The following is a 10656-nucleotide window of genomic DNA, read 5'->3' as shown; positions in this document are numbered from 1 at the left end:
AACACTCGGTCCATTAGAGAGGCAACCTTTTACTCAAGTGCTTCACATGTGGCCTGAATTTTTTCTTGATTTTTTTCTGATCTTGCAAAATTGGTTCTCATTTCTACAATTAGTGTCTCTAACAAATTATCAGCGCTATTTTGCAAAGATCGCTCTGGATTATTCCCCTTACCTCCTGGGGATATACTCTGGGCCTCTATAGGTCCTACCCCACGTTTTAAGATTTTCCGCCCATTAGTGCTTGAAACCGATTTTGCATCGATATTGCTACCCCGACAGCCGTTGGTCCTATAGATTTCATTTTTGTCTCCCCCCTGGTACTACTTTCTTCCTCCGAAATTGAAGAACTGTGGGGAAGTTTCTCCTGTACTTTAAAAAGTGAGCGTAGGGAGGGGGTCACTTTTATTTTTAACACTTGTCTGGCTAGATCAGCTTCAGCGGCTTTAGCAGCTTTAGTTGATATAATCAAGCTGCTTCCTCCCCTCTTTTGAACTTTAGATCTTTCCCCCTTCCTACTATTTTTTATTGTTATTATAGCCGGTGTGGTTTCTCAAAATTTCCCTGATAAACTCTGACTTGCCTTTTCCACAATTTCAGAAGGAAAAGGTCTGTTTCTTAGAGCATAGGAAGAGCCTTGCTTTAATAGTAGAACAGGGGGTCTCTTTTTTGGGCTTTCACAGAAGCTGAATTTGTTTCTGTACACTGCAAAGAGCTCTCAACTTGTGTTCTTGTTATAATAGTAGTGGTTAACGTTGTCCCTCTTTTTCCCCGCCCTCTCCCTCTTACCGATTTCCTGCACATAGAGACAGGATCGCTTTGGTTTTCCACCTTCTTGTCCAGCCCTAGGCTCTTCGAGGGAGAGTAGATCCAAGCTTTACTGGAGGGGCCTCTGGAAGCTACCTGGGCTCTTACTTTCCCACTGCTAAGCAGTCTCACCATGGCTTCTGCCCACACGCCTCCCCAGGCCAAGCACGTCTTTGGCTGGCTGAAACGCTGCTCCTCGCCAAGTCTCTCTCCCACTCCGAGACCGCGCTGGGAGTGGCAGTTCAAGGTCGGCTTCTCCCACATAAGCGACACCAACACCGGTACGTTTATCATCCCTTACACGCTGTTTTCTTTTAAAGGCAGCCTGAATGGAGAACATGGTGGCCGGATAAGACGCCCGGTTGCGAGCTCCGTTCGTTCGACCTGTTTCTATTGCAAAGTATTGTGTGCACTGTGTATACCTCCAGCTAGGAGATACCTGCATGTGTTATTGATTGTCTTATAATAAATACATATTTTTATAAATACACTGTGTGGTTCTTTTTCACTTAATCTATACATATAAGAATACGTTCTGGTAAATCAAGCTGCTTTACACTCCTGGACTAAGCCTGGAGGCTGCTCTCCACAGCTACCACTTAGAGAGCTTTCTAAGGTTGCCTAAGACCACTAAAATCACCATAAGGGTTGTCTGGATTGATGCAAAGTGTCCACTTACATATGTGTACACCATATACCAAGCCAGCTTCTCACAGGCACCATGCTTCAGTTTTAAGACAAATGCACCCGGGGGTCTCTCTCTGAGTAGCGGAGATAGGATCCCAAGGCAACTCTAAATCAACTCGTTTCAATCCATTGGTGTTTCTCCACCAATGAAGAGGACATCTGGGTGCCCTTTCCTTAACTCATGTTGCGCTGAATGGTATCCCTGGTCCTCCTTCAGCTCTCTGCAGCGTAAGTGAACCACGTCTATCAGCACTCCAGCACATTTCCCCGAATGTCACTAATGATGCCACCTCAGGCACACATCCTCGACCTTCTTGAATGGCATACAAAGATCAGAAAAAAGGGGAAAAAAACACAGCAACTAGTCAGAACACATACCACATTGTGTGCAAATGCAAGACAGTCACTGCACAGACACTGTTTGCTATTGGGAATATTTTACATAAGCTCACGGGTCAGTAATCTACTCTCCACTTGAAATGTAGATCAGACATAAATAAGGGGAAATATCCACAGAGACCTTTCATACAAAGTGCCCCATACCGTGACAAATGTTCAAGCGTTCAACAAATAAGAGAAGTGTTAGGTGTGCCCTGACAAGCTTGGTTGCTGCTACTATGTTATGGGTTTCAGTTTTTTCATCAATTGTTGGTACTCTCTAAAGTGCCCATTCCCAGCAATAAAAATTGACGCTTAGATGTCTGAATGAGAAGCTTGGCTTTGCTATGGAGTTCTTTATTGATTCCTTTGTAAACTTCTGATGATTCACCATATCACTGAATTACACTGTCTTCCGATGTCCATTTTGTGCCAACTTTGCTTCTGAAAAATCGTTCTTCTTCTGTGTCCAATAGGCCTCTTGCCTTTTCATCATCTTCAATGATCATTCTCTTGTAGGTTACACCACAATCTTTTGCTCGTCTTCTCCCAACGCCACGGGAGGGTCAGTTTGTGAAAATAATAGTAAAAAGAAAAAAATGCATATCTAATTTTACTCTACATTTAAATGAAGCTACTTTCATCTTTATCTTTCAAGACTATAAGGGACTATAAGAGAACTCCAGCAAAATGTAACAAACTATTCATATTCGCTGGTTGTGTTGTCAAGAAGTCCCCTGTTAGCTCTCAGTCATTGCATAGTCTGCCTTTGTTGGAAATGGCCCTTTTTGCAGGGTTATCCCTAACCTTTATGCTTCTTCCTCCTTTGTTTTTCCTGACCTGTGGTTGTTGGGTATAGAACTCTGGGTATTTTACCACTGCTGATCAGTGCTAAAGTGCATATACTCTCTGTATAATTTGTTATGGTGATTGGTTAGCCATGATTGGCATATTTGTCTTACCAGTAGGTCCCTAGTAAAGTGCACTAAGTGTGCCAGGGCTGGTAATTCAGATGCTACTAGTGGGCTTGCAGTACTGATCGTGCCACCCACATAAGTAGCCCTGAAAAGAGGTCTCAGGCCTGCCAATGCAGTGCCTTTGAGCAGTTTGTTAACTGCCATGTCGACCTGGCCAGTGTACCCACTTGCCAGGCCTTACCCTACCCTTTCCTTACACCTAGGACACCCCTATGGTAGGCCCAAGGTACCCCCCTGGGCAGGGTGCAGTGTATGTGAAAGGTAGGACATGTACTAGTGTGTAACATGTCCTGATAGTGAAATACTGCCAATTTCGTTTTTCACTATTGAAAGGCTATCTTGCTTATAGGACAGAGTGGGGGGAATGCTGTGTAACTTGTTTACCTGAGTGAGATAGAAAATTGGAGTCTGGTATCCCTGAACTCAGAATTTAATAACACATCTTTTATGAAGGATGGTTTTTAAAATCTGTGTTTGAAAATAGCACTTTTAGAAAGTGCTTGTTTTCTTGTTCAACCTTTCTGTGTGCCTCTGCCTGTTTGTGGATTGACTGTCTGGTTTGAGAGTGACAGGGGCTGGGGTGGCTCCAGGAGTCTGGGTGAGTCAGCACTAGGTTGAATAGGTCAATTTGCATTTGGAGTGGTGGGAGGAGTAGCACCTGGGCCTGAATAGGGCTGTGCCTGCCTTCCACAATGCTGGCTCCACCTCCTGTGGTGTGGCTGATGACCCTGGGCCACACTGACAAAGGAAAAAGTTGTGCACTGGCAGAGAGCACCCAGAACAGGTTTGGACTGGTTCCAGGACCCCTCACACATAGAGAACAAAGACTTTTTGGGTATAAATGCTAGATCTGAAACCCCTGAAAGTTAGACTACTTTGTGATCAAGAGGAACCTGTTGCCAAAGAGGACAGCTGAAGAGACTGAGGAGAAGTACTGCCCTCGCTGGGTGTCTGGGGTTGGCCTGCAATTTGCTGTTTCTGCTGAGGAGAGGACCAAGGGACTTTGCTGTGTTCTGTGTCCCACTGTTTGAAGAAGGACTTTGCTGTGTGCTGTGTCCATCTGAAGAAAAGTCTCCAAGGGCCTGAGAAGAGCTGGCCTTTTGTTTTTGAAGTCCCAGGAACAAAAAAGAACTTCACCCCCAGCTTCCCTGAACTTCCTTGCTGAGAGTTCTTACCTGCCAGGAGGGCCTGTAACTGTGTGAGAGGCCTTTTTGCTGTGGGAGCTGGAAGCGCGACACAATGAGGGAGAAGCGTGTCGCAGCCGCCGCTGTCGCATCACCAAGGAAGCGTGCTGCCACTGCCGCTGTTCGCCGTCGCATTACGTCAAGAAGCATGCCACCGCCACAGAGGGGACCGTCGCATCATCGGAGAAGCGTGTCGCAGGGCCGTCGCATTGCTGAGGAAGCGTCGCCGCTGTTTACCGCCACATCACCAGAGAAGCATGTCGCAGGGCCTGTCGCAGCACTGACGAAGCATGCCGCTGCCCGCCGCCTGCCGCCGCATCACCGGAGAAGCGTGTCGCAGGGCCTGTCGTGGTTTAGGAAACCACTGATTACGCCGCACGGCCGTCCGTGTTGTCGCATCACATGAAAGTCGCCATTTTATCGCATTGCACCGGATTGTCGCAACGCATCGAGGCGCCATCTTGTTGCATCGTAACCGGAGCGCAGGAAGAGTTGACGCATCGCCTTCTCTGTGACCCTTTTGTTTGTTTTGCGTTACGCATCCCAGGTACTTTGAGAGTAAAGTGTCGCATTTACCATCTACAAGTTTATTTTTGCAACAACCTTTTTAAAGACATTCTTCTACGTAACTGTATGTTGGATTTTTGTTGTTTTGGACTTTTTTAGTTTAGATAAAGAAATTTTATTTTTCTAAACTGGTATGGTGTCCATTTGTGATGTTTTCACAGTGTTACTGTGAGTGTTGGTACAAATACTTTACACATTGCCTTTGGGATAAGCCTGTCTGCTCGTGCCAAGCTACCAAGGGGGTGAGCAGGGGTTATCTAAAGTGTGTATCCCCCTTACCTTGACTAGAAGCAAGGGTCCCTATTTGGTCAAAGGTACCTACCTCTTCCAACTAGAGACCCCCAGTTCTAACAGCCTTAATAGGCGATGCTGCAGGGGGAATGATTGGGGCCCCACAACCAGCTGCTCCTGTTCTCTGTGTTTCACGGCCAGAGCTGCCAGCAACTCCCCGCGGGCAATCAAAGCGCCAGAAGGTGCTTTAAAAGTACCAGCGTGCTCCCGCAATACGGGCCCCTAAACCAGCTGCTCCTGTTCTCTGTGTTTTGCGGCCGGAGCCGCCAGCAAATCCCCGCGGCCAGTCAAAGCGCCAGGAGGTGCTTTAAAAGTACCATCGGGCTCCCGCAGCGTGGGTCCCACAACCAGCTGCTCCTGTTCTCTGTGTTTCGCGGGCGGAGCCGCCAGCAAATCCCCGCGGTGAATCAAAGCGCCAGGAGGAGCTTTCAAAGTACCAGCGGGCTCCCGCAACGCGGGCCCCACAACCAGCTGCTCCTGTTCTCTGTGTTTCGCGGCCGGAGCCGCCAGCAAATCCCCGCGGCCAATCAAAGCGCCTGAAGGCGCTTTAAAAGTACCAGCGGGTTCCCGCAACGTGGGCCCCACAAAAAGCTGCTCCTGTTCTCTGTGTTTCGTGGCCGGAGCCGCCAGCAAATCCCCGGGGCCAATCAAAGCGCCAGGAGGTGCTTGAAAAGTACCAGCGGGACGTGAGCGCGGACGCAGCCGGACGAAGCCCGGGCCGAGGGCGGGCCCGTCTGCTCCTGTCATAGCCAGGAAGAGGCAGGGCAGGGCCACCCCTCTGTCATCTACCCTTCAGGATCAGTCTACTTTGGAGAAACCCCGTTCAACGCTGAGGTGCTGTGTCCACTCTTCCACTTTTTCTTTTCATGCTCGTGGCGAAGGATAAGATTGGGATCTTGATTGCCATAATCAGTACATATCCCCAAGGACCATTATACAACGCATGGGACTATTTGTGCAAAGGTTGTTTATGTAAAAACGGGACAGATTGTGAAAAAGCTCTAGTACTGTTCCTTTCTCCATTTGGATCATGGGGAAAAGAAAGTCTATGGAAGGCAGCGGTGGGGGGGTGAAGATTGCAACAGTGGTAGAGCCCGTAAAGGCAAAAAAGCTAAAAAGGTATCCAAGCATGCTGGTAGTAACTGTGTATTGGATAGGATTGACACGCTTCTTATTGAGTGTGAGGACATATTAACAACTGAACAGAACGTATGGTCAGATAGGGATAATTCCCCTTCTAGAACAGCACAAACCAACAGGGGGAGTCCAAATCGACAGGTTTCTTAACACACATAGAAAAGGGACTATTTCCAAGAGTAGCGAGCTAAAACAGAACGCTGGGAAGTCGGGTGACCCTCCCTCTTGCGATCCCCCTTCTAGCACTCCTAACCCAGAAGACCACAATCATTTTCAATTCATCGATCCTTTAATCACATGCACAAACAGGTATATGGCACTGTTTAATAGCACAGAGGAAGAGAGGGCCCAGTTACCCGAGGCACCCCTAGTAAGTACTACAGGGAAGGTAGCAATCCACACTGTAGATACTCAGGAGATGACCCAACTAGTGCATTCACTAAAGGTTGAAATAGGGGCAATGAAAGCGATGATAGAGGATTTGTCTACCATGGTAAGGCTCTTAGCGAAAACAGAATCATCATGTCTGGAATGCGCAAACAACAGAGCTTCCAACCCCGTTCCATCCAGCCAGCCATCCATCATAGATATAGCAAATGACCATTCTTATAACAGTGGCAAGTTTAAAGGTGTCCCCTGAAGCAGCTAAGCCGCAAAAGTGGACACCATCTTTACCCACTCCGAAGAAAGTGCCATACACCAATCTAAATACCCCTTCCCGCTATAGCAAGAGTACTGATTTCCATAGCGTAGAAAACATAAAAGGACAAATACCGCCCAGCAGAAGATCCAATAGCCCCCAGTCCCAGTCCCAAAATCCACAGTTGTATGTTCCCACTAGTAGGGGGGACAGAATGTTGACAAGGCTCATAACATCTATATGGTGAATGTCCCTAAGTTCTATACAAGCAAAGGCACGGAAAATGTGGATTCACTAATCAACAAAGCCATCCACTGGATAAGGCATGCTAGGGGGTGCCGTTCCGTGATTAGGAAATACATAGCCAAGACGCGTAGGCTTTCTTCCCCATCTCATAAGACAGATTGCATCGAGCTTACATCTGGTAGGAAGAATCTTGCTGAAAATCTTTTGGCCCTTGAGTTCCAAACTTGTTCCCCTGATTCATCACTTATTCAGTTTAGACAGCATCTTCCGCAAGCCAGCCCAGCCAGCCCATCGGACAGATGCCGATATTTCGGATGGGTAGCTCCACATTGGAGAACATTGACAGACTAGGAGGCACGCCTAAAATAGATGAAGGATACAAGGGTGATGTAGTAAATAACAGGGGTAGTTCATCTACCTCTCACTTCCCTAGCACAGAAGTCGATGGCCTTGATGGGAACCTAAGAATGTTAAATATGGCTCCACTTTCCATGGAGAGCCATTGCGAGTTTAGTCCCACGCCTCCTGGGAATTTAACAGACGTATTGCATTCTTCCCATGGCACCCAGGGGGGAACGCTACTATCGTGGAACATAGCAGGGATGGGTTCCAAGCTTTCCTCCCCAGAGTGGCATGCTTTTATTGAATGCTATGACATTTGCCTCTTTCAAGAAACCTGGCTCATGGAACCACAATACTGTGTAGGCTACCTATTACTTTATTCCAGCTGAGAGAGGTGCAAAGGTCGCCCCTCAGGGGGACTAACAATCTGGGTACGTCAAAAATTAGGCATCATTATTGAGGAGCTCCCGGGTAAGAATAATGACATTCAGGCGTTACGATTGAAATTGGGTCCCAGGGAGAACGTAGATATCTACAATGAATATGCGAGGGGCACCAGAGGGAGGAATTCGTAAGTTATAGCGGCGCTCAACGACCTCCTTGACACATATTCAGTTGACACTAATGTCATTGTTGCAGGCGATTTTAATATCACGTTCGAGCCCCTTGATAATGAGTAAAATTACCTCACAGAGGAAGAAGATGCGAAGTGGGGTATACCTAAGCTGGAGCTCGCACCTATAAAAAAAATGGACCGATGTGGCTATACAAATTAATTCTATTTGTATAAGAAAGAGTTTCCGGACGGCAAATGGTAGGACCCAATCAGACAGATTAGGGGCAAATACTTTTCATAATGGATCTAGTGCCAATCGTATTGATTATGTACTAATTTGTTTGAAATTATGGCACACCCTTGATGACATGGTTGTAAAGAATCGGCAGGAGAGTGACAACAATCCCCTGTGTGTAACCCTAAGATTATGGCCTGAAAAGACACTCTCAAAACACGGGTGTGAATTGCACTCCTGCAATGTTGTTTCCACCAACGACATGAGGCGCCTAAAATGGGCAAGGCTAGTAGACAAGCCTGAATTTATAGGCATCATTTCCGAGGAAGTTGAACATGCCATAATGGCGCTAGAAACCATCACGGCAACCATTGACCTCCCCACACAGTCCCATAATAAATTATTTACCCATTTGCGTACATAATTTTATAAGCGATGCAAGCCAAGTAAAACTACAAAGAAGATAGCCAGTCCCTGGTTCAATAAGGAAAGCAGACAGGTGAGAGATTCACTAGGTGATGCAATTATTAAGGGGGAGCCTGCTACAGTACGCGTAGCCAGACAGGTATACAAGAGTACCCAGATAAAGGCTAAACAATCCTGGGACAAGAATAGATGGCAGGACCTTAAGGAGGCTTGTTCCTCGAAAGACAGCAAATCCTTCTGGAACATAGTAAAGTGGGATAGAGGAGGGCAGCCGGAACACCCTCATAACCATGTAACCCAGGATGAGTGGGTTCAATACTTTAAACCACAGTATGCATGTAGTCTCATTGAGCCAAATCTGGAGGTACCGATCTTTGTGCTGTACAAAGGAGAGGCATTCAATGGTACTAATATAATGCAACACTGGGATCTGTAGTGGGAGGCAGGGCGCTTGACCCAGATGGCGTACCTGCAGACATGTTCCTATATGATAAAATAAGGTGGAGCAGGTAAATCTTATTGCTGGTTAACTTTATTGCCAAAGGAGCCCCCATACCAGATTCTTGGAAAGGGGCAGAAATGATCCCTGTATATAAAAAGGGAGATAAATCTCAGCCAGGCAACTACAGGCCCATCAGCCTGATAGACTCGCTACAGAAGATCATGGGGAGGCTGATTCTCATCAAGATACAGGAGTGGATCGATGAGAACAGTATTTTATGTCCTCTCCAGGCAGGCTTCCGGGCATTTACCAGCACTATTGACCAGGTGTTTCGCTTTACCTTGCTGCACTGGAAGACAGTGGTCCCGGGCAAAGGCAGCCTGTATGCTGCCTTTGTCGACCTAAAATCAGCATTTGACCTCGTCTCCCGTTCCAAACTGTGGGCGACTCTGCAGGAGATGGGGATGCCACCTGAGCTCCTAACATTAGTCATGTGATTGCATGAGGACAACTACGCCACAATTTGATGGGGTTCCCAGGGTATGGTTACAGGCTCTTTCCCTGTAGAGAGAGGTGTACGACAGGGCTGTGTGAAGGCACCTATCCTTTTTTCTCTATTAATTAATGGAATAGTAAACTACATGGAAGAGGTGATCACCGATGCCCCGTCACTTGCAGGAGAAAAAATACCCATGTTAATGTTTGCGGATGACACATCGAATATTTCCAAGACCCCGAGCGGCCTCCAGAGGGCTCTCATAATCTTTGAAGAGTTTTGTTCCGCTCGCGGTCTGGAAGTCAATGTGTCAAAAACGAACTTCATGTCTTTTAACCCACACAGAGCTTTTAAAAGTAGCATATTAATGAATAATCGCCCATTGGAACAAGTAAAAGCGTTCACCTACCTGGGGGTCAATATCCAAAGTGACCTAAAATGGAAGCAGCAAATTGACCTGGCTACACTAAAACATCGGCAATTGTCAGGAGTACTACACTGGGAGTTTAACACCTCACTGACTAAGCCAATTAGCCCAGTGCTCCAGGTATACAACATGAAGGTGTTTAATTCAGCACTTTACGGAGCAGAGCTATGAGGTATGAGAACCTGTCAAAACTTACCATTGCTGAAAACAGGTTATTGCGTAATATTACTAATCTCCCCCAAAGCACTCCAGTCTACCCCCTTCTTTATGATCTTGGTAGAAAGCCCCTGGCTGAGGTTGTAAAACTACACCCTCTATTATATTGGCGCAGACTCTTGACTATACCAGAATTGAAACACTACGCCGCAGGATTCATGGATATTATAAGGGCAGATACCTTTCACAAAATCAAATGGGCAAGAGAATTAAGAGATGCCTTAACAAGTATATGCATGTAATCACTATGGGAAGAACCAGACAAAGCTTGCTTCCCTTCAAAAGAGATTCTGAAAGAAAAATATTGGGAGATGGTCATGCATAATAAACTGAGAACCAGTGACCCTTCATCACTCACAGGAATCTTTTTGGAAGCTAAGCTGATCCCGAGCCTAGATCCATATTGGGATATAATAACTAAACCTCACGACAGAAAGTTATTTTTCCAGTTCAGGGTGGGCTCATTGCCCACTAGAGCTTTTAGATGGGCCAAATCAAGTGATAATATGTGTCCTATATGCCAGATCCACGTTGAAACTGTGGAACATATGCTGTTCGCTTGCCCAGCCTATGAGGCTCCTCGTCGTGTCTGGCTGGAGCCAATT

The sequence above is a fragment of the Triturus cristatus genome, chromosome 3_2 (genome assembly GCF_964204655.1).
Source record: "Triturus cristatus chromosome 3_2, aTriCri1.1, whole genome shotgun sequence".
NCBI classification, from domain to species: Eukaryota; Metazoa; Chordata; class Amphibia; order Caudata; family Salamandridae; genus Triturus; species Triturus cristatus.
The sequence above is the reverse complement of the archived record's forward strand: the minus strand, read 5'-3'. Positions refer to the sequence as shown.